We start from the raw sequence: 23,103 nt of genomic DNA on the forward strand, positions 1-23,103 counted from the left end.
ACATCGCGGAGCAGTATTCTAAAAGACGGACAAGCGTAGGGTATGCAGTCTCCTTAGTAGGTCTGTTACATTTTCTAAGTGTCCTGCCAACAAAACGCAGCCTTTAGTTAGCCTTCCCCACAACATTTTCTACGTATTCTTTCCAGTTTAAGTTGTCCGTAATTCTAATACCTAGGTATTTAGTTCAATTTACGGCTTTTAGATAAGACTGATGTGACCGAAGTTTAACGAGTTCCTTTTAGCACTCATGTGGATGACCTCACACTTTCCGTTATTTAGGTTCAATTGCCACTTTCCGCACCATTCAGATATTTTTTCTAAATCTTTTTGCAGTTTGTTTCGATATTCTGACGACTTTATTAGTCGATAAACGACAGCGTCATTTGCACACAACCGAAGACGGCTGCTCAGATTGTCTCCCAAATCATTTATATAGAGCCGGCCGGAGTGGCCGTGCGGTTCTACGCGCTACGGTCGCAGGTTCGAATACTGCCTCCTTACTGCTGTCCTTAGGTTAGTTAGCTTTAATTACTTCTAAGTTCTAGGCGACTGATGACCTCAGAAGTTAAGTTGCATACTGCTCAGAGCCATTTGAACCATCTGATTTGTTTATATAGATAAGGAACAGCAAAGGGCCCATAACACTACCTTGGCGAACGCCAGAAATCATTTCTGTTTCACTCGATGACTTTCCGTCAATTACTCCGAACTGTGACCTCTCTGACAGGAAATCACAAATCCAGTCACATAACTGAGACGATATTCCATAAGCACGCAATTTCAGTACAAGCCGCTTGTGTGGTACAGTGTCAAAAGCCTTCTGGAAATCCAGGAATACAAAATCGATGTGAAATCCCTTGTCAATAGCACTCACTTCATGTGAATAAAGAGCTAGTTGTGTTCCACAGGAACGATATTTTCTAAACCCATGTTGACTGTGTGTCAATAGACCGTTTCGTTCGAGGTAATTCATAATGTTCGAACACAATATATCTTCTAAAATTCTGCTGCATATCGACGTTAACGATATGTACCTGTAATTTAGTGGATTACTCCTACTACCTTTCTTGAATCTTGGTGTGACTTTTGTAACTTTCCAGTCTTTGGGTACGGATCTTTCGTCGAGCGAACGATTATATATGATGGTTAAGTATGCAGCTAATGCATCAGCATACTCCGAAAGGAACCTAATTGGTATACAGTCTGGACCGGGACTGTGGGCAGGCCAGCGCTTCCAGGGATGTTTTTGTCCGCAGAGCAGTGTCTCACACACGACTGTTTGGTACAGGGTGCATTGTCATACTGTAGAGTCATCGCCTCGGAACTGTTCCTGTACTGTGCACAGCACACGACGCTGTTAAAAGCGTTCATACATTTCTGCACCTAGCGTTTTATTAAGCGCAGTAGGTGGACCACACCCTGACCACCAGAAACATCCTATACCGTAACACCGCCCCCTCTGTATTTGCTGTTGGCTCTACAGATGATGGCAGCTGTCTCACTCCACGCGTTGGCCAACCCCAAACACTCTCATCGAATTGTCTAAGGGTACAGCGTGATTCATCACATCAAATTACTCGTCTCCAGTTACCCACTGTCCGTGCCTCGCTTAACATTGACGAAGGATTGTGTGGCCTTTGAGAAGCTGCTCAACCATTTTTAACGCCCTATGCACAGTTATTGTGCTCTCCGGACTATTCGCAGCACTTCGGAATTCACGAGTCTCTACATCTACATCTACGTGATTACTCTGCTATTCACAGTAAAGTGCCTGGAAGAGGGTTCAATGAATCACCTTCAAGCTGTCTCTCTACCGTTCCACTCACTAACGGCTCGCGGGAAAAACGAGCACTTAAATTTCTCTCTGCTAGCCTTGATTTCTCTTATTTTATCGTGATGATCGTTTCTCCCCATGTAGGTGCGTCCCAACAGAATGTTTCCGCAATCGGAGGAGAAAACTGGTGATTGGAATTTCATGAGAAGATCCCGTCGCAACGAAAAACGCCTTTGTTTTAATGATTGCCAATCCAATTTACGTATCGTGTCTGTGAGACTATCTCCCCCATTTCGCGATAATACAAAACAAGCTGCCCTTCTTTGCACTTTTTCGATGTCATCCGTCAGTCCTATCTGATGCTGATCTCACACCGCACAGCAATACTGAAGAATAGGGCGGACAAGCGTGGTGTAAGCAGTCTCTTTAGTACACCTCTTGCACCTTCTAAGTGCTCTGCCAGTGAATCGCATTCTTTGGTTTGCTCCGCCCACAATATTATCTTTGCGATCGTTCCAATTTACGTTATTTGTAATTGTAATCCCTAAGTATTTAGTTGAATTAACAGCCTGCAGATTTGTGTGACTTATCGCGTAATCGAAATTTAACTGATTTCTTTTAGTACTGACACTTTTCGTTATTCAGGGTCAATAGCCACTTTCCGCACCATACAGATATATCATCTAAATCATTTTGCAAGTCGTTCTGATCATCTGATGACTTAACAAGGCGGTAAACGACAGCATCATCTGCAAACAATCTAAGACGGATACTCAGATGGTCTCCTATGTCCTTAATATAGATCGAGAACAAGTGTTTCATTTCGCTCATTTCATATCAGTTTTTTTTCTTTTTTCTGTCTTACGAACACCCTCCACAATGCCTGACGGTCGGTGTCCGTCAGTACGTGTCGTCTGCGTAGTCTTCGTTTATTTCCGGTTTTTCCTTCGCGTTTCCTCATGACCAACAGTCCACTTGGGCAACTCTGAAGGTTGAGACGTCGCTGATAGATTTGTTACCCGGGTGACATCCAATGACTAGTGCACATTCAATGTCACTGACCTCTCCCGATCGACTCATTCTGCTGTTACCTTAGCCTATCACGATAGTCCCCGCCTCCTCTTATATTGGCGGGTTTCGCTCTCTCGTAACACTTACTGATCAATTACCGCATTACGCATTAGTGTCCGGATACTTCATGCCGGACACAGTATTCACTAATGAATCACTTTCACAACCATGTTGGACATCTGCGTTCATATTGTCCAAACCATTGTGACGTGAATCGCAGACAGAACTTCCTATTTTACCAGATATTATGACGTTTTCCCATTCCATTAATGTACGGAGCGCGGGAAGAATGAATGTTTAAATTTCTCTTTGTGCGCGCTGTAATTAAACTTATCTCGTTCTCAGGATCCCGCTGGAGAGATACACTGGGGGTTTCTAGTACATTCCTAGAGTCATCACTTGAAGACGATTCTCGGGACTTCGTAAGTTGGCTAACTCCGAGTAATTCGCGTCTATCTTCAAGTGTCTGACAGTGCAGCTTTTCGCCACCCCCGAGTCACTTTCCCGCGGGTCAAACAAAGCATGACCCCTCGTGCAGCTCTTCTTTGTAAAAACCCAATAACCTCCTGTTAGACCTATTTAGTATGGATCCCACACACTTAAGTAAGATTGTCCGGCGGATCGCACGAGTGTTCTGTATGCAGTCTCGTTTGTAGACGGATTCCATCTGTCTAGTGTTCCACCAATGAACTACAGTACCTGCGACAGACCCTGTGAGACCGTTCCATTTCGAATTCCTACAAATTGTAACACTGAGTTATCTATGTAAGCTGAAGAACTGCAGTTGTAACTCGCTGATATCTTAGTCATAGGGCACTACGTTTCTTCTTGAAGCGTAAAATTTTACATATCTGAACATTTACACATCTGAACATTTACACCATGTTGGCAGTCTTTACACCACTTTGCAGTCGTCCCATAATCTGACTGCACATATATGCAGTGTTTTTCAGACAGTATTTGATTACAGATAACTGCACCAATTGCGAAAAGTCTCCAGATACTACTAATATTGTCTGCAAGGTCATTAATATACAATAACAACGTCAAGGGTCCGAACACGCTTCCCCTGGGAACATCTGAAGGTACTTCTACATTTATCGATTACTATGTACTCCTACCAACATATCTTAAATCCAGTCACAAATATCCCTTGATACGCCAGCCGGCCCTAATTGAGATAATGAATGGTGGTGTGCTCCGGGCCAAATGGTTTTCGCAAGTCAGTAAATACTGCATCCACCGAACTGACTTGATCCCTGTCATTCAACATGTCATGCGAGAAACGCGCGAGTTGTGTTTCGGGTGATATTTCTTTTCGGAATCCACATTGCTTGGTATCGAGGATGTCATTCTGTTCGAAGTGACTCATTATATTTGAGGTTCGAATATGTTCTAAGATTTTTAAAAATAATGGATGTCAAGGACGTTGGACGGTAGTTTTGTTGATCACTACTTCTACCCTTCTCTGTGCTTTCTTCCAACTACTGGGTACGGTTTTTCGTTCGAGGGGTCTACCGTATATGATTCTTAAAAGAGGGACCCAATCAACCGAAAATTCCATATAGGAATTTCATCGGGACCTGGCACTTTGTTCAGTTTTAACGATTTCAGCTGCATTTCGTGGAAGGCACACTCGACAAAATCTAGTCACCCCACCGTTCACTATGACATCAGCTGGGTGAACAAGAGAGTGCACAAGTTTCTTCAAGTATGCAGAACACAGTGATGAATACATCATAGAGCTACCAAACTGTGCCGATGTTCGCTCTCAAGTTACATCCGCTGTTCCAAACAGTCGCAGACATTTTCTGTGGGATTAAATCGAGTGCTTTGGCGGGCGAACGAAAGTGCGATAGGTTGCCCGGCCAGCGACATACTCGTGTTGCCCTGAGAACACGACTGTGACCATCCTGGAAGACGTGAGTGTCCACACCATCCTCACCACGAAGAAGTAGAGGAACTGGTAAAATTTGGTCCCCTGGACTGTTGAAGTAGAGATGGCGATTCATGTTCATCGCAACCTGAGTGAGTCAGCCAACCTCATGGTACAAAGACACGTTCAAAACATCTGAGAACCACCTCAGGCCTCAACTTCACCCTCCACACACTTCGTAGTTAACGTCTCATTGAGCCTTTCGTGCAGTGAACGCACTGCATCGCTTGGAAAGAAGCAACATCGCTGCTCGTCGGACCATTCTACACGCCTCCACTCAGCTACTCCTGAGTTTAACTTGCATCTACATCTACGTGCATAGATACGCACCAAGCCAATGTACAGTGCATGGTGGAGGGTACCTTGTACCACCACTAGCCACTTCCTTTCCTGTTTCACTCGCAAATGGAGCAAGGGAAAAACGACTATCTACAGGGTGTTACAAAAAGGTATGGCCAAACTTTCAAGAAAGATTCTTCACACACAAAGAAAGAAAATATGTTATGTGGACATGTGTCCGGAAACGCTTACTTTCCATGTTGGAGCTCATGTTATTACTTCTCTTCAAATCACATTAATCATGGAATGGAAACACACAGCAACAGAACGTACCAGCGTGACTTCAAACACTTTGTTACAGGAAATGTTCAAAATGTCCTCTGTTAGCGAGGATACATGCATCCACCCTCCGTCGCATGGAATCCCTGATGCGCTGATGCAGCCCTGGAGAATGTATCACAGCCGTCCACAGTACGAGCACGAAGAGTCTCTACATTTGGTACCAGGGTTGCGTAGACAAGATCTTTCAAATGCCCCCATAAAGGGTTGAGGTAAGGAGAGCGTGGAGGCCATGGAATTGGTCCGCCTCTACCAATCCATCGGTCACCGAATCTGTTGTTGAGAAGCGTACGAAAATTTCGACTGAAATGTGCAGCAGCTCCATCGTGCATGAACCACATGTTCTGTCGTACTTGGAAAGACACATGTTCTAGCAGCACAGGTAGAGTATCCCGTATGGAATCATGATAACGTGCTCCATTGAGCGTAGGTGGAAGAACATGGGGCCCAATCAAGACAATGCCTGCCCAAACGTTCACAGAAAATCTGTAGAGCAATGAGTCGCATGTCAACACAAGCACCGAAGTCAACATTACCTTCCTTTAATTGCGCCAACTGGCGGTGAATCGAGGAAGTACAGTACATACTGACGAAACTAAAATGAGCTCTAACATGGAAATTAAGCGTTTCCGGACACATGTCCACATAACATATTTTCTTTATTTGTGTGTGAGAAATGTTTCCTGAAAGTTTGGCCGTACCATTTTGTAACACCCTGTATATGCCTCGGAACGAGCCCAGATTTCTTGCATTATATTTGTGGTCTTTAAGGGAAATGTACGTCACCGGCAGTAAAATCCTCTATAATAAGCTTCTCAAAATTTCCTCAATATCACCTGGCGAAAAGAACGTGGCGCTCCTTCCAGGGATCCCGTCTGAGTCTACGAAGCATCTTCTTAAAACTTGCGTGCTGATCGAACCTACCGGTAACAAATCTAGCAGCACGCCTCTGCATTGTTTCGATGGCTTCCATTAATCGGACATGATAGGGATGCCAAACACTCGAGCAGTATTCAAGATCGGGTGCCCTATTACTGCCCGCGCGTGTTCGGCCCATTTCACATCGCTTTTCAACATTACGCCCAGATATTTAATGGACGTGACTGTGTTACGTAGCACACTACAAGTGCTTGTTTCGAATATAACGGGATTTTCTTCGCCTACTCGTCTCCATTTACTCGCATTTTTCACCATTTAGAGCAAGCTGTTCATCACACCAACTAGAAATTCTGTACAAGTCATCTTGCACACTCCCACAGTCATTCAACGACGAGACCTTTCTGTACACCACAGCGTCATCAGCAAACAGCCGTAAATTTGTGCTCACCCAGCCCGTCAGATCATTTGTGTATACAAACAATAACAGCTGTCCTATCACATTTCCTGGGGGCACTCTGACTATACCCTCGTCTCTAATGAACACTCGCCGTCGTGAACAACAGACTGGGTTCTATTACTTAAGAAGTCTTCGAGCCAATCACATATCTGTGAACCTGTTCCATATCCACGTACCTTCGTTAATCCTAGAACACTAAAGGAGGGGAAAAATTGCATTGTTACTGAAGCGTTGCAAATTTTAATACTCCATATTTCATTCAAAGGAAGGCATAATTTATCGTTTATGCATTAGTTAATTACAATTATAAGGTGTCCAGTAGTATGTCACGTACAAAATTAGTACAAAATGTCTTGTTTTATACCCTATACTGAAAATACTTTATTGGTGGGAACCAGGCATTGGTACTAACTGCAATCGTAAATTTTACGAGGGTTTAGGAATATAGGATTAACAGTAAGCAGTGGAGCACTGTGTGAAATGCTGCCTAGAAATCTAAGAACATGGAATCTGGTTGTTGCCCTTCTACATCTACATCTACACCATACTCCGCAAGCCACCTAATAGTGTGTGACAGAGGGTACTTTCGGTAGCACTATCTGATCCCTTCAACCCTGTTTCACTCGTGAATAGTGCGTGGGAAGAATGATTGTCGGTAAGCCTCCATACTCGCTGTAATCTCTCGAATTTTCTCCTCGTGGTCAATACGCGAGATGTATGTGGGGGGAACTAATATGTTGCCCGACTCCTCCTGAGAAGGGCTGTCCCGAAATTTCAATAGTAAATCTCTCCATAGTATACAATGCATCTCCTGTAACGTCTGCCAATGGAGTTTGTTTAGCATCTCCGTAACGCTCTCTCGCCAGCTAAACGATCCCGTGACGAAACGCGCCTCTCTTCATTGGATCTTCCCTAACTCCTCTATTAGTCCTACGTGACAGGGATCTCAGATAGATGAACAATACTCAAGAATCGGGCGAACAAGCGCCTTATAAGCCACTTCTGACGTGGATGTCTGCTTTTGCCAGTATCTGTTATATGTGGTCATTCCACTTAAGGTCGCTCTGGATAGTTACGCCTAGATATTTTACGGCAGACGCTGTCTTTAGCTGTTTGTCATCAACAGTGCAGTTGTGCAGTATTGGATTTCTTTTCCTATGTATGCGCAATATCTTGCAATCATTTACGTTCAGGGTCAACTGCCAGAGCCTGCGCCATTCTGCATTTCTCTGCAGGTCGTTCTGCAAATTCTTACTATCTTCTAGCGTTGCTGCGTCGGTATAGACAACTGCATCATCTGCGAATAGTCTCAAAGAGCATCCGACGCTTTCTACTAGATCATTTGTACATATTGCAGCCGGCCGAGGTGGCCGAGCGGTTCTAGGCGCTTCAGTCTGGAACTGCGCGACCGCTACGGTCGCAGGTTCCAATCCTGCCTCGGGCATGCATGTGTGTGATATCCTTAAGTTAGCTAGGTTTAAGTAGTTCTAAGTTCTAGGGGACTGATGACCTCAGATGTTAAGTCCCATAGTGCTCAGAGCCATTTGAACCATTACATATTGTAAACAGTAACGGTCCTATCAGACTTCACTTTGGTACTCCGGATTACCTTTAAGCTGTATATTTAGTTCCGTTACAGCGACGTGTTGAGTTCTAACTGCAAGAAAGCCTTGAGACCAATCGCAAGTCTACTCTGACACTCCTTAACCTCGTTTTTTTTTCATTCAACGGCATTCGGGACGGTGTCAAATGCCTCACCGAAATCAAGGAACACGGCATCAACCTGAGCGCCGTTGTCCACTTTTCTGTAAATATCATGGAGGAACAGAACGAGCTGAGTTTCGCACGATCTCTGTTTGCGGACTCCATGTTGATTTTTGTAGAGGAGATGTTCATTTTCCAAAAACGTCATAATTCTTGAGCGTAAAACATGTTCCATAATTCTACAACAGATCCATGTAGGCCTATAATTGTGTGGATCTGTCTTACGGCCTTTCTTATTAACGAGAATGGCCTGCGCTGTTTCCAGTCATTAGGTACCTTTCGTTTCTCAAGCGAGCTACGATAAATTACTGCTAGAAGGGGTGCAAGTTCTTTCGGATAATCTGTATTGAATCTTACATGTATCTCATCTGGCCCTGAAGCCTTTCCACAATTAAGCGATTGCTTTTCAATTCAGCGATCGGTTATCTTCATCCATTGATTGCAGGATGTCATGCGAGGAAATGGCAAGCTGAGATGAGCTCCGCGGTTTGTGAACAGGAGTTCTGCTGTGTTCCTGTGTGTTGTTTGGCCTGCAGTAGCAGTGCAGCCTGATGTACCGCTGTTAGCAAAGACTTTTCGCTAAGTACGCCTTTCCAAACTGCATTGTACGCAGTTTACTTTTTTGTTGTTTGCTCTGAATTGTTCAACATGTTACGTGCATTCACTGACCGCAGCAATTCCTGTCGGATGTGAAACCGCTTTTCATTGACGAGGCCTCACCCTCGTCTTCGCTCCTAACAGTTAGGATATTTTTACTGTCATTGCTTTTGCATTCCTTGCTACGCCATTGCGTATTTAGCAGGTCGCAGGAGTGTCTGCTGAGGCCGGTGCTCTGCGACCACATCTTCCCTCTCGATGTAGTCAAGTTCGACAGACAAACAATTAAAATCGCTCGAAAGAGGAAAGGCCGCTGGACCTGATGGGATGCCAGTCCAATTTTACACAGAGTACGTAAAGGAACTTGCCCCCCTTCTTGCAGTGGTGTAGCGTAGGTCTCTAGAAGAGCGTAGCGTTCCAAAGGATTGGAAAAGGGCACAGGTCATCCCCGTTTTCAAGAGGGGACGTCGAACAGATGTGCAGAACTATAGACCTATATCTCTAACGACGATCAGTTGTAGAATTTTGGAACACGTATTATGTTCGAGTATAATGACTTTTCTGGAGACTAGAAATCTACTCTGCAGGAATCAGCATGGGTTTCGAAAAAGACGGTCGTGTGAAACCCAGCTCGCGCTATTCGTCCACGAGACTCAGAGGGCCATAGACACAGGTTCACAGGGAGATGCCGTGTTTCTTGACTTCCGCAAGGCGTTCGATACAGTTCCCCACAGTCGTTTAATGAACAAAGTAAGAGCATGTGGATTGTGTGATTGGATTGAAGAGTTCCTAGATAACAGAACGCAGCGTGTCATTCTCAATGGAGAGAAGTCTTCCGAAGTAAGAGTGATTTCAGGTGTATTGCAGGGGAGTGTCGTAGGACCGTTGCTATTCACATTATACATAAATGACCTTGTGGATGACATCGGAAGTTCACTGAGGCTTTTTGCAGATGATGCTGTGGTATATCGAGAAATTGTAACAATGGATAATTGTACTGAAATGCAGGAGGATCTACAGCGAATTGACGCATGTTCCAGGGAATGGCGATTGAATCTGAATGTAGACAAGTGTTATGTGCTGCGAATACATAGAAAGATAGATCCCTTATCATTTAGCTACAAAATAGCAGGTAAGCAACTGGAAGCAGCTAATTCCATAAATTGTCTGGGAGTACGCATTAGGAGTGATTTAAAATGGAATGATCGTATAAAGTTGACCGTCGGTAAAGCAGATGCCAGACTGAGATTCATTGGAAGAATCCTAAGGAAATGCAATCCGAAAACAAAGAAAGTAGGTTACAGTACGCTTGCTCGCCCACTGCTTGAATACTGCTCACCAGTGTGGGATCCGTGCCAGATAGGGTTGATAGAAGAGATAGAGAGGATCCAACGCAGAGCAGCGCGCTTCGTTACAGGATCATTTAGTAATAGCGAAAGCATTACGGTGATGATAGATAAACTGCAGTGGAAGACTCTGCAGGAGAGACGCTCAGTAGCTCGGTACGGGCTTTTGTTAAAGTTTCGAGAACATACCTTCACCGAAGAGTCAAGCAGTATATTGCTCCCTCCTACGTATATCTCGCGAAGAGACCATGAGGATAAAATCAGAGAGATTAGAGCCCACACGGAAGCATACCGACAATCTTTCTTTCCACGAACAATACGAGACTGGAATAGAAGGGAGAAGCGTTAGCTCAAGGTACCCTCCGCCACACACCGACAGGTGGCTTGCGGAGTGTGGATGTAGATGTAGATGTAGTTCACGGCTTGGTTTCGATTGGCGCTCTTATTTCGTGTGTGCACATCGACGGCGGTCTTACAACTGTGGTGCTCCGCCTGAGCCGATAGCCAGCCCGCAGTCGCGGTGGTCACCAGCTAGAAGCGACCTGCCGTGCTGCCCCAGCCGCACCCAGCGTTGCTCTGCTACGCGGATGCTGACCCTTTCGGTATCCCAACGCTGGCGGCACCGCACTCACGCCGTATCTCGTGCACACCTGCGCCGTTGAGGGCTCTTACTGCGTGCGTAGTGGACCCTACTAAAGCCTGGACCCTGCGGCCACTCCGAAAAACTGGTTTCATAGCTTCTCAGCGAAGCACAGTGCCTGCCCGATCGCTGATGCCCTTGACGCAAGGTGAGCAACATTTCTCGGGGCTGTGCTGTTATTTCATTTCTTCTATCTGGTTTGCTTCTGAACTTAGTAGCTCTTCTTATTGGTCCATTATCGTACCAGCGAAACAAGGCTCCTATAGCAGCACAAAGAAAGGCGAATGTCGTCCTGTTTATTAACACCCTCTGACTGAAAACTAGGGTACCAGCTGCCTCATTCTTACTTCGTCAGCACCATTTTAAAATTTTTCCCATAGATTTTGGCGTGTGAACATTTCACGTTCTTTTTAACATGCAACTCATCCCTCAGTTCCACCAGCTCTCCTAAGTGTAATTCACTCGCATCCACTTGTCCATCATCGTAAATCGCTCATACCCGTCCCCTCCCAACTGCCCATTCACACTCACTCATTCAGCCCAACACAGTGTCCTTATCTCTTTGTGTCTTCCTGTCTTCTGTCACTCAGCCAAAGCCTCGTACTACTACAGTCTCAAAAAAAAAAATGGTTCTAATGGCTCTGAGCTCTATGGGACTTAACATCTGAGGTCATCAGTCGCCTAGAACTTAGAACTACTTAAACCTAACTAACCTAGGGACATCAGACACATCCATGCCCGAGGCATGGTTTGAACCTGCGACCGTAGCAGTCGTGCGGTTCCGGACTGAAGCGCCTAGAACCGCTCGGCCACCGCGGCCGGCACTACAGTCTCCTCTCAGTCTCATTGTCTCCCTCTCGAGCTCTCTTACTGCTACTAGCTCATTACTTCCTTCCCGCTGCTGCTGTGTCTTCTCGTTGTCATTATCTTTCTTTTCCCCGTTGCTATTGTCGTAGACTCTGTCTCTTATTATCATTCCCTCATCCACTTCCACCTTCTCGTTCTCTTTATTCCTCTCCCGCTGGCACTGCCTCCTTCACTCTTTTCCTAGCACTGTTCTGTCGCTGTCAACTATGTTTCATTACCACTGTGTCCCTCTGTTTCTCTCACACTCCCATTGTCACCTTTGTTCTTTCTGCAACACAACCACTGTCCACTAGCTTACAGAATTTATTAATTTTCCGTCTCTTTCCCACTGCCACCGTCTTCTCCGCTATCAGCACGAAAAGCGCGAATATGTTCGCTTGCCAATATTTTTCCGAAAGTTTTTAGAGGTGCTGAGGATAGTACAATGAGGCAGTCTGTACCCCATTCTTCAGTCAGAGTGTGTCAATAAACAGGAGCATGTTCGCCTTTTCCGCTCCAATAGAAGCCTTTTTACCCTGGCATGTCATTCATACGAAAAGAACTTCGGGTGACATGGCGCCTGAAACCGCGCGGCCCCTCTGCGCGGCTTACGTGCTGATTTTGCGTCTGCGAGCAGGGTAGCTTTGAACCTCTGTATCTCGGAAACGGATAAGGATATCAAGAAAATTTTCGACGTTGTTGAAGAGTGGGATCTTAGGAAAATACCGCAACAATTTAAGCAGTTTGCTGTGTAGAGCCGTCTTGGAATGCGCAACTCCATTTCGGTACGCCAGAACCATGTTTTTTGGGTTTCCTCAGGATCCGCCCCTAAACAGTATGGTTGCGTGCCTCCATAAGCCCCTTAACTAGCACCGTAGACCACATTTAATGCAAAAATAACAAACCGATTTGTTCCATTTCACTAAACAGGAGGAAGTGTGCAATATTCAAACTTCGACCCTGTACTCTAGGAGAGTTACAGTAATAAGATAATTTTGTTTGGTGCAAAAATGTTCCCTAGCCCTAAGGCTACATTATATCAGAAATAAAACCCGAGGTACGAGCCCCAATAGATCCCGTTTTTATGCGCAGCGTTTTGGAACAGACTGGATAGAGCGTACTGCGGATGCGTACCGATTCGTTGGCTCGGAAACTGTTGTGGAGTTCTTTCAATTCTTGTCTGGTATTGTTTTTATAGGAGGGCTCCAGCGGTCAGCTTGTGTAGGATGGAACACTTCTGAGCCGGATGATGCTGGAATGCGGCTAGTAGGTACCGGTTGGGGAGGCTACTTTTGCGGTACAGCTTCTGTCACAGTTTTCCGTTGTGAGTTCCGCAGGACCGCTACGGTCGCAGATTCGAATCCTGCCTCGGGCATGGATGTGTGTGATGTCCTTAGATTAGTTAGGTTTATGTAGTTATAAGTTCTAGTGGACTAATGACCTCAGAAGTTAAGTCCCATAGCGCTCAGAGCTTTTTTTTTTTTTCACCTGGATGATCGTATGCACGCTGTTAACACGCCGATGGCGCTTTTGCAGATTTGCTCCTCCATGCGGCGAAATGACGAATTTGTCATCCACGTATCGCAACAAGCAACTTAGTCGCCGGAACTCTGGGAGCTTAAGGTAGTTTCCTCACATGTTCCCATGAACATGTCCATTGCTACCGGAGACAGGGGCGGAGGTTGACCCCAATGCTACTCTGTTCGTTTTTTCGTAGTGTGAAATACGTTCACTATATGTGTAGAAGCTATTGGTGTTGTTGAAGCGGTACTTTTTGTTGACTTTTTAAGTAAGTTCGCTCTGATAATCTGTTTAGACATTTGCCTTATCTTGTTAATTTTACTTGCATATTCTTAGAGCTATGTTCTTCTTAGCTGATGCACAACAAGAAAGAAGGTTTAAGAACATCCCGTTGCCTGTTTCATTAGTAGATGTAATACGTCACAGCGTTTCTGGCCAAAAATCTGACGTATTTTACGAGGAATGGATGTCTGTTTGAGAAAATGCGCGAAGTAGATATTAAGTGATTAAGTTTTCCTTGGCATGGACCTATTCTTAATCATTAGTGTTGGGTGTGGATGGGATGTGCTGTTCGTGGGGAATATGTATCTCCTGGTCGAATGAGGTGGTACAACGGTACGGCACGGGACTCGCATTCGATAGAACGGAGGTCCATATCAACCAGATTTCTGTTTTATGTGGTTTCTCCAAATAGCATAAAGCAAATGCCGGGATGGTTCTTTTAGAAAGGGTAGCACCGATTTCCCTCCTTGTCCTCTACCAATTCGAGCTTGAGTTTCGTCTTGTACTCGTCACTGTCGGGACACTAAACACTAGTCTTCCTGCCTTCTTTCTGCTTGCATATTTACTTAACTTGCAATTCGTTGCTCCTCCGTTGACGGGTGTATAGATAGTTGCAAAAGTCCAAATTCTTAATTAGCAACAGCTGGGAGTTCACAGGCAGTATCTAAAGTTAAATAGGCACTCCAGCTGCAATAATAGCACGGTCGGAATTTACTGTAATAGAACTGAACTCGGCTGGCAAGCAATTCACACTGACCGACTGACTCCGGCGGATGTTGACGCCGCAATATAAATACACGTCGACGATCAATATATTTTACAACACTGTTACCTACATGTTTTTTATGAAGTTGCAATGAGAGTTTTGTCAGTTTGCTGCATTTAATGATGAAAGAAACACTGACATGTTCTAAAGCCTTGCACGTGATAATAACTTTCCAAATCTGTTGACGTTGCGATGGGCAGTTACGCGAAGTTAGTTACATTAACACTGTCACATATTAAAATGTGGATTATTACAACACGGCGTTGATTTAGAAGATACTACCGTGATTTCGTCACCATGAAATAGAGTTCTTTGTGCGTAATTAAAGGTTTTTACTTTGAATCGTCGTGAAATCCAGATGCTGGAGCTTGTTTATGTAATCACAACGGCCACATAGTTTGGACTAGAATAACTGCATCAATAGATAAACATTCTGCATCGAACTGGTTAGACGACAGCTACTAGCCTCGCTACTGTTAAAATTGTAGTGAATGTTCTGAGACAGGAGACTGGAAGTTGTCTCTCATGAATGGTTCAGTTCGCGATGTTGCTATCGTAATATCTCGTGTTGACGCTGTGTAGACGTGTTAAGAGCGTGCGGTCCCATTTTGCCACGTCACATGCTTCTTAGCGAAGACGGGTAACAATTTTATAACTGATTCACTTTTACAATGTTACAAGAAAGTCTGAGACACAAGTCAGTAGAATGAAATCCATTATAGCGTTTTCTCACGTATCCGCCTTTGGAGAGCAAATTTGTTGAATCAGTGACGTCTTCCAATGCGAAACAGGTCTTTTTTTTTTTTCACTGAACTCTCATATAGACCCTCACGTGCAATACTTCATTTAATAGCATCGAAAACGTCAGTGACTTAACGATTTATTTCATCTGACACGGCGCTAACCATGTCGCACACTGAAGAAAACGAGTTCAAATTCCCATTGGCGAACCTAAGAAAAAATTTCCTCGGGTTTCCTAATAATTTTTAAACGAATACCAGAACTTCTGCCATACCTTTCGACACACTTGTCCAACTGATATGCTGCTCTGCCTGCAATGATAACAATGGCAATTGCGCTTTGGACTTTCCTTCAATCTTCTGCTACCGATTTTGAAACGCATCTAATGCTTGGGAAGAAGAAAGAATAAAGATTGGGGCATAACATCCAGTCGGTGACGCTCTCACTAGAGACAGAGCACTAATTTGAATTTGGGAAGAATGGAGGGGATATTTTTCACTATGTTTTTCTTTCTTTTCTTCCTCGAGATTGATTTAAGCAATGTAGGTATGCATTGGAAAGTCCTGTATCTCGATGGCCGGACGGGGATTTGAACCTCCGTCCTCCGAGTCCCCCCAGCTCGCTCTGACGCTTGGGGCTCCTGAGCTCCCTGTTTCATTTCCTGTGTCACTTCTGGAGCTTTGTACGAGGCAGCACTGACTTCCGGACAAGACGCTCACAGAGCTATCCTGCAGGCCCTATGCCATCTCCCAGTAGATGTCACCTCAGTAGCTCGTCAGCACTATTGGACACTAACAACGTGATGTCCTGTGTCATTGTTCCCGTTGCTTAAAATCTTTTTGAGAAGATAAATCTTGAGGTTGTGACTAGAGAGTCCTGATGCCTACCTCTTTGCCGTAGCTTCCAAATCGTAACGAAACTATGTCTCTGACTAGAATAACGGCAGTCACGTTTCGTCTTCCTTCATGTTTGTTTACGAAATATTTTTTCACTTTCGGGATGGAAGGAACGAGAGAGGATCTTTTACAAAATGGTGAGCAATGGAGCATAAGAAACCTGATCGGCATACCGATGTCATAACTTTGCATCTTCTTGGAGGAACAATATGGAATTTGATATCACAGCAGAAACTGATTTTTTTGTTTTGCGGCGGCGCTAAACACGAGATGAGCATACATTTATGTATTTTATTTTTACATTTGAAGCGCGTCTGCGCACATAGACTCTCCGGTCAGTAAATTTTGCAAACTCTATGTTGCACTATCCTCATGGTACTTCCGTAGCGTTTGTTTCCTGATGAGTGGAGGACGAAAGATTACTAGCTACAGAGATTTTCAGCCTCATCATATACAATTAAATATCTCGAAAACGACGTATCGTACGAAAAAAAAGATGATCTAGGTGAGAAGTTAATGTTAATAGTAAAAGAGACATCTGTCTCTGCTACAACTTGCCACCTCCTAACCACCCTTTCCGGGTAGGCGGGGTCAACTTTATATTTTCAAATGGGGACCACCCATTTATCTACATGTTCGGATTCTACGCCAAAAAATACGTACGGTCAGTCCGTTTGCTTCTCACCACTGGGGTGTTTGATTTCTGTGAGCATTCAAGGCAGATACGCGTGTCACTTTATCGACTTTTTACCACACTACAGTGGTTGCGTTTTCCATTTTGCCTGTAGCCGCATAGCGGCTAGCACGATAGTTACGGCGTTTCGACGGAAGTACACTCCGAAATCTATCACCCTGACGGCGGGGTTCGAGGACGGCCACCGAAATGAAGCATTCGAGTGGTTTAGGGACTTACCACAATCAACCCCCTTTAAAACAGAATACTACGTTACATAAAAGTAGCTTCTTTGCCAGAATTGCCAATGTTTATCCATAACATTTGTACCATACAGTCACACTTGCAACACTCAGATAACTTTTGAACATCAATATCAACCGTTATAGCGCGAAGGTTTACATTTACATGGTCAATAAAGTGTAGAATCAAATGCATTGGATCTTATAGTTGGAAAAAAAGGCACACTTGATATCTGTCAATTACAGCGCCACGAATGGAAAACAATGGGTTCGGTAAACCGTACGTATTTTTTGACGTGTAATCCGAATATCCGATATGCAATAAAGACGGGGGTTCACATTCGAAAATACAAATAGTGACTAGGAGGTGGCTACTTATAGCACACACAAGTGTCCCCTTTACTAATATTACCTTTCACCCACATCACATTCTCATATGATGCCTCGTTTTCGAGATATTTGGTTGTCTCTATATGTGTAGAGGTATGAGATCCTTATTTGCATTTTGGAACAACCGCTCGCAGTAGTAACACAGGACTCGCGTCCTATTGATCTTGAGACAATCTTCCTTCGGCATCAAACTATTGTCATCTTTCTTCTAAACGTCTAATTCTAAAAAGATAATCATAGCAAGAAATAACGTAGGAAGAGTCTGATGTTGAACGTGTCAGAACACAATCGATACACTAATCCAATAGTTTCGTTACAACAGCAGCATAAGATAACGAGAGGCATATCCATGTGCATATGACGCGGGCCTTGAAAGCAGGGCGTACAGTTGCGATTCGGAAAGAAATCACCAGGCAAGAATACACTGAAGAGCCAAATAAACTGGTACATCTGCCTAATATCGGTTAGGTTCCGAGCAAGCACGCAGAAACGCCGCAACACGACGTGGCATGGACTCGAATATCTGAAGTTGTGCTGGAGCGAATTGACACCATGAATCCTGCAGGGCTGTCCATAAATCCGTAAGAGTAAGAGGGGGGTGGAGATCTCTTCTGAACAGCATGTTGCAAGGCATCCCAGATGTGCTCAATAATGTTCACTTTTGGGGAGTTTGGTGGCCAACGGAAGTGTTTAAACTCAGTAGAGTGTTCCTGGAGTCACTCTATAGTGGTTCTGAACGTGTGAGGTGACGCATTGTCCTCCTAGAATTGCCCAAGTCCATCGTAATGCACAATGGGCATGAATGGCTCAAAATGGCTCTGAGCACTATGGAACTTAACATCTGAGGTCATCAGTCCCCTAGAACTTAGAGCTACTTAAACCTAACTAACCTAAGGACATCACACACATCCATGCCCGAGGCAGGATTCGAACCTGCGACCGTAGCGGTCCTGCGGTTCCAGACTGTAGCGCCTAGAACCGCTCGGCCACTCCGGCGGGCAGTAAGAATCACCCATGGCCTTATTCAAGAGTCCATAAATCAAAGAAATGCAACGAGACTCTTGTCACGTCGGTGGCGATGCCATTAGAGATGGAGCACAAGATCCGGCAGATGTCTTAAGCGATCTTGAGAAATTAAACACGGAAAACCTAGAACGAAAATTTAACTGTGCAGCGGAGACTGCACTAAATTTAAACTTTTTAGCAGGTTAAAACTGTGTGCCGGATCGAGACGGGACCGTGGGACTTTTGCCTTTTGCGGACCAGTGGTCTGCCAACTAAGCTAATGAGCACGACTCACGCACGTCCTCCCAGCTCCCAGGCAAAGGTCCCCGGTTCGAGTCTCGATACAATACAGTTTAAATCCGCCCAGAAGATCCACGGAAAACCTAATTCTGCGTAGTCAGACCGGGGTTTGAACCATTGTTATCCCGAACACGAGTAGAGCCTTTTACCACTGCTCCTCCTCGCAGGAGCCGGCCGAGGTGGCCGAGCGGTTCTAGGCGCTACAGTCTGAAACCGCGTGACCGCTACGGTCGCAGGTTCGAATCCTGCCTCGGGCATGGATGTGTGTCATGTCCTTAGGTTAGTTAGGTTTAAGTAGTTCTAAGTTCTAGGTGACTGAGGACCTCAGATGTTAAGTCCCATAGTGCTCAGAACCATTTGAACCTCCTCGCAGGATGAAACCTTAATTTTGATGGTCATGAGTGTGGAGGGCGGGGGGGGGGGGGAAGAGTCAGGGGGGGGGGGGGCAACCGCGATCTTGCTACACGCAAATACGAGTACAGGGTTTCAACCAGCGCACCACCCTGTTCGACATGTAACAAGTCAACGTTCTGTGGAGCGAGATGATGACGGAAGTTGACGCTCAGTCTTTGCGCGATCGTTGAGGCGTAGATGTCTGTGCACTCAAACGGGGCGCATTGAATGACACAGCTTCAGCCGAGGAAGCGTGTCACCCGTTCTTTCTGTGACGAAGCGCGCACGTAAGACAGAGCCCTGCGTGCAACGAATTCCGCGGGCTGACCTTGAACGGAGAAGCTTGCCAGACTGTTACGCCGAGGAAATGTCGCGAAGCGCAGTTATCGAACATCTGACGTCGATTCGACACGGGTGCAAACCTCTGCTTATCGACCACGACCGTGTGTGCGGTTTGCTTCTGCCGTCGTTGTCGGCGTTCACCCGTCAGCTGCTTTTATCGACTGGAGAGAGGATTAAGCTTCGCTCGTGTCACCTGCGGCTCAACCACAGCCACATATCTGACTACGTGCTCCAAGGTACGCTGTTTAATCAGGTGTCGTGATAAAACTTAACGCTAAAGGGTTCGGTTTCTCGAATTAGTCGCAGTATTGAGTGACTTTCGTGTGTTTAGCTATCCGTTGCTGTGGTACCTGAGTATGCGTTATAAATAGACAGAAACATCAGTTCCCTGCACACGTAATACACTTAGTAGTAGAACTTCCACAATAAGCAATTTGGAAGCAGTTGTGTTAATCAAAGAAGGCAGTAATCAAATCTGTGTTCCTAACGAATAAATAGCCTGTTACATCTGTCCTGTGGTTAAAGTTTCCCCGCCACAATATGATCCCTAGCCTCATCTCTTTTCAGTTTGCTACAAATTAGAGAAAACGGGGAATGCGGAAGAATTTAATAATGCAAACAACAGACTACAGATCTTCCATTATAAACCTTCGTGTTGTCGTAGATGTTTAAAAGTACAGATCTTATTGTGAATTTTCTATCCATCTCAACCGGTAAACTGCAGTGCAAAGCAGAACTCAGTCTGTCACTATTTTTCAGGAGCAACGATCGTCATCAATTTCTTCGAATCAGGAATTGGTTTAGGAAAGGCGTATACGAGTATGAAATTCCCAGATGCGATTTAAATTCAAACTAAAAGTGAAGTCCTGAAATGTGGTGGTATCGGTCTTTGAGCAATCATCGCAGTGTAGCTGTGGGCCACACCGTAAACGTGTAAGTTTTGACCAGCTGTACTGACTATATATGCTTTGACGATGCCATTATGGCCTTACCACTTTAGGACATGGTGTAAAAAAGATCTGAGGATGGTCATTTCGGACTGAAACAGTTCATCGTCAAAAGAATTGATATTGTGATCAAAGACTGGAATAAGAAACATTTGACACTATTGGATCACTGTTCTTACAAGCGACTATGTTGCAGCTGGTAAGTTTCTGCTTATTTAAACCACATACATCAATATTATTCATGGATCGCCATACATCTGTTTATTATATGATCTGTTTCACAGACAGTATTTTAGTAGGATCCTGTCAATGAATCGAATCCTGCCATCTGCTTTACCTACAACTGAGTCCATTCATGTTATCAAAGGCTGCTATATTTTTACTTTTCATTAAATGCTCAACTTTCCATTTTTCTACATTTAGACCTAGCTACAATGTCCTGTAGTATCTCAATTTCTGTGCAGGAGAGGTTGGAATTAAATGCAGTCTTATCTGATAATACATCGTCAAATATAACCGCCCAGTTTGCAAAATATGCGTAGTTCAAGCTAGCAATACTCGATAACCGACGCATCCAAATTAATGTCTGTGCCTGTTGATCTCGTGTTCGTCATCGGTAGAGTGGTCCGTTCTGCCAGTGAATAAGTCATCAATCCTCGATGTACACCTGTACCCCGTAAGCCACGTTACGGGGTGCGCTGGGAGGTACTTCCGCCCTTCCTTGTACCACTCGCCTGTGGTGCGCCGTGAGAGCGATTGCTGGTGGGTGAGCCTTCGTGTGGGCTCCAGTCGCTCTAATTTTTCCGTCATGGTCTTTCCGCGAGATAGAGGGTGATTCACGAAGTTACACAAATATTTTAATATATTATTCTACAAGTAAAACTAAAGAAAACAGTTCATATAAACATAGGTCCGCAAATGTTCAATTACGTAGTTACGGTCAGCAAAAGATTTTGCCTGAAATTTAGCAACTTCTCTAATATGAAGCCATCGCAAAACTATACGAGGTTGAACTACAGCACGATTTTCATTTATTTTGTCGTTATTGATCTGGAGAATCTAATAAAATCTGTCCTAGGCGTGTATCTGAGGTAGTTTTCCAGAACATCAAGAGAAGCAAAGAAGTAATTTCGTCAAATTTTTAATTTCTTAATTACTTGGTCCAATTTGTTTTTTAAATTCCAGGCAATTGCACAAAGTTTTGAACAGAAGTTGCAGAGAATTTAATTTTGGAAAAAAGGCGGTAATAACGTTAACTGAAACTGTATGAATGTGTCAGATAATTTGCTTTTATTAATACCATAGCACACGTGAATTCATGTTAAACCCGAAAAAACAAAGCTTGGTCTTGAGGAAGTTGTACAGTCTACATACATACAGGGTTAGGAAACGACTGAAACAACTCACTAACGGTTGCCAACAATGACATAAACGTCTCTACATTCTTAATGGAAAGTAAACAAATTTACTTGTATAACAATCTTTGCTTCTCTGGATGTTCTGGAAAACTACTGCAGATACACGTCTGCGACATGTTTTATTAGATTCACCATGTAACGTTCCCTCTTTCTGTTTATTTAGGTTTGATTTGTTTGATTGTTATTCTTTATTTCTATTATTCGGAATCTTTTTTTTTATTATTAAATTGAGCCTGAAACTTACGTAATAAATACTTCGCGTGAAGTACGATTTGCAGCATAAACAAAAATTAATTTCGGAAATGTAATCCACTGAATATTAAAAGTAAAGCTTTTGAACAACGCGCGTGACTGACTAGATACATTCAGAGGGTACGAACATTCGCGTGCGAGTGGTTGCGGTCTGATGAGAAATTTTCATTGTGAAATAATTTCGTCGTAACACACTCGGAGATTGCGAACGTACATTCAGAGTAGAGGCACGTACGTTCTATCATTCCCCGTGGCCTGGGTAAAAGAATGGCAATTATTTAAATCTAAGAGTATTTCTTTTGCATCGGACTAGTATTTTTATAAGAAAAAGAAGATTGCAGGTTCTGAATGTCTCGGCAAAACGAATCGGAAGTAATTTTAGCGGCCACGAAAGGAAAGGAGAGAGCACAATCACGTACCTCTATTGTTGAGCAGCGCCGTTTTGAAGATCTTCGGTTCCATCTAAAACTCGCCTTTTCTGCTTAACATAAATACTCCATAGGCATGAGAATAAGGCTTGTTGTGCGATGAAAATAATATAAAACACATCTTGCATCTTTTAACTCATTCATTTACCACACACACACACTAGTAATTAGACAGTATGACATCCCACCAGCCCATCAGAACAAAAAGTAGTCGTTCATACAAGAAATAAAAAACGAAGGGCGAAATTGTTCCTATGTCTCTCAAAGATAAAAAGTTTACCAGATATTTCTCTGGTGTGTCACTGGAACAATTTTTCAGCACCTCTGCGATTAAATCACAATATTTTCAGTTCCTTTACATCCAGACCAATAACAAGAAAATAATTAGAAATCATGCTTTACTTCAACTTCGTACAGTTTTGCGACGGCTTCATATTAGCGAAGTTGCTAAATTTCAGGTGAAAATCTTTTATTAGCCGTAACTCCGTAAATACACATTTGCGGACCTGTGTTTATATGGACCGTTAGGTCGCAGGTTCGAACCCTGCCTCGGCCAGGGATGTGTGTGATGTCCTTAGG

At 44.1% G+C, this 23,103-nt stretch overlaps 1 protein-coding gene across 2 annotated transcripts in view; it reads left to right on the forward strand.

Moving 5' to 3' along the window:
- Window positions 1-23,103, forward strand: part of LOC126266718 (titin homolog) — a 1,013,152-nt gene that overhangs the window by 825,086 nt on the left and 164,963 nt on the right. The window lies entirely within an intron of this gene.

Source organism: Schistocerca gregaria, chromosome 4 (genome assembly GCF_023897955.1).
Source record: "Schistocerca gregaria isolate iqSchGreg1 chromosome 4, iqSchGreg1.2, whole genome shotgun sequence".
Classification (NCBI taxonomy): domain Eukaryota; kingdom Metazoa; phylum Arthropoda; class Insecta; order Orthoptera; family Acrididae; genus Schistocerca; species Schistocerca gregaria.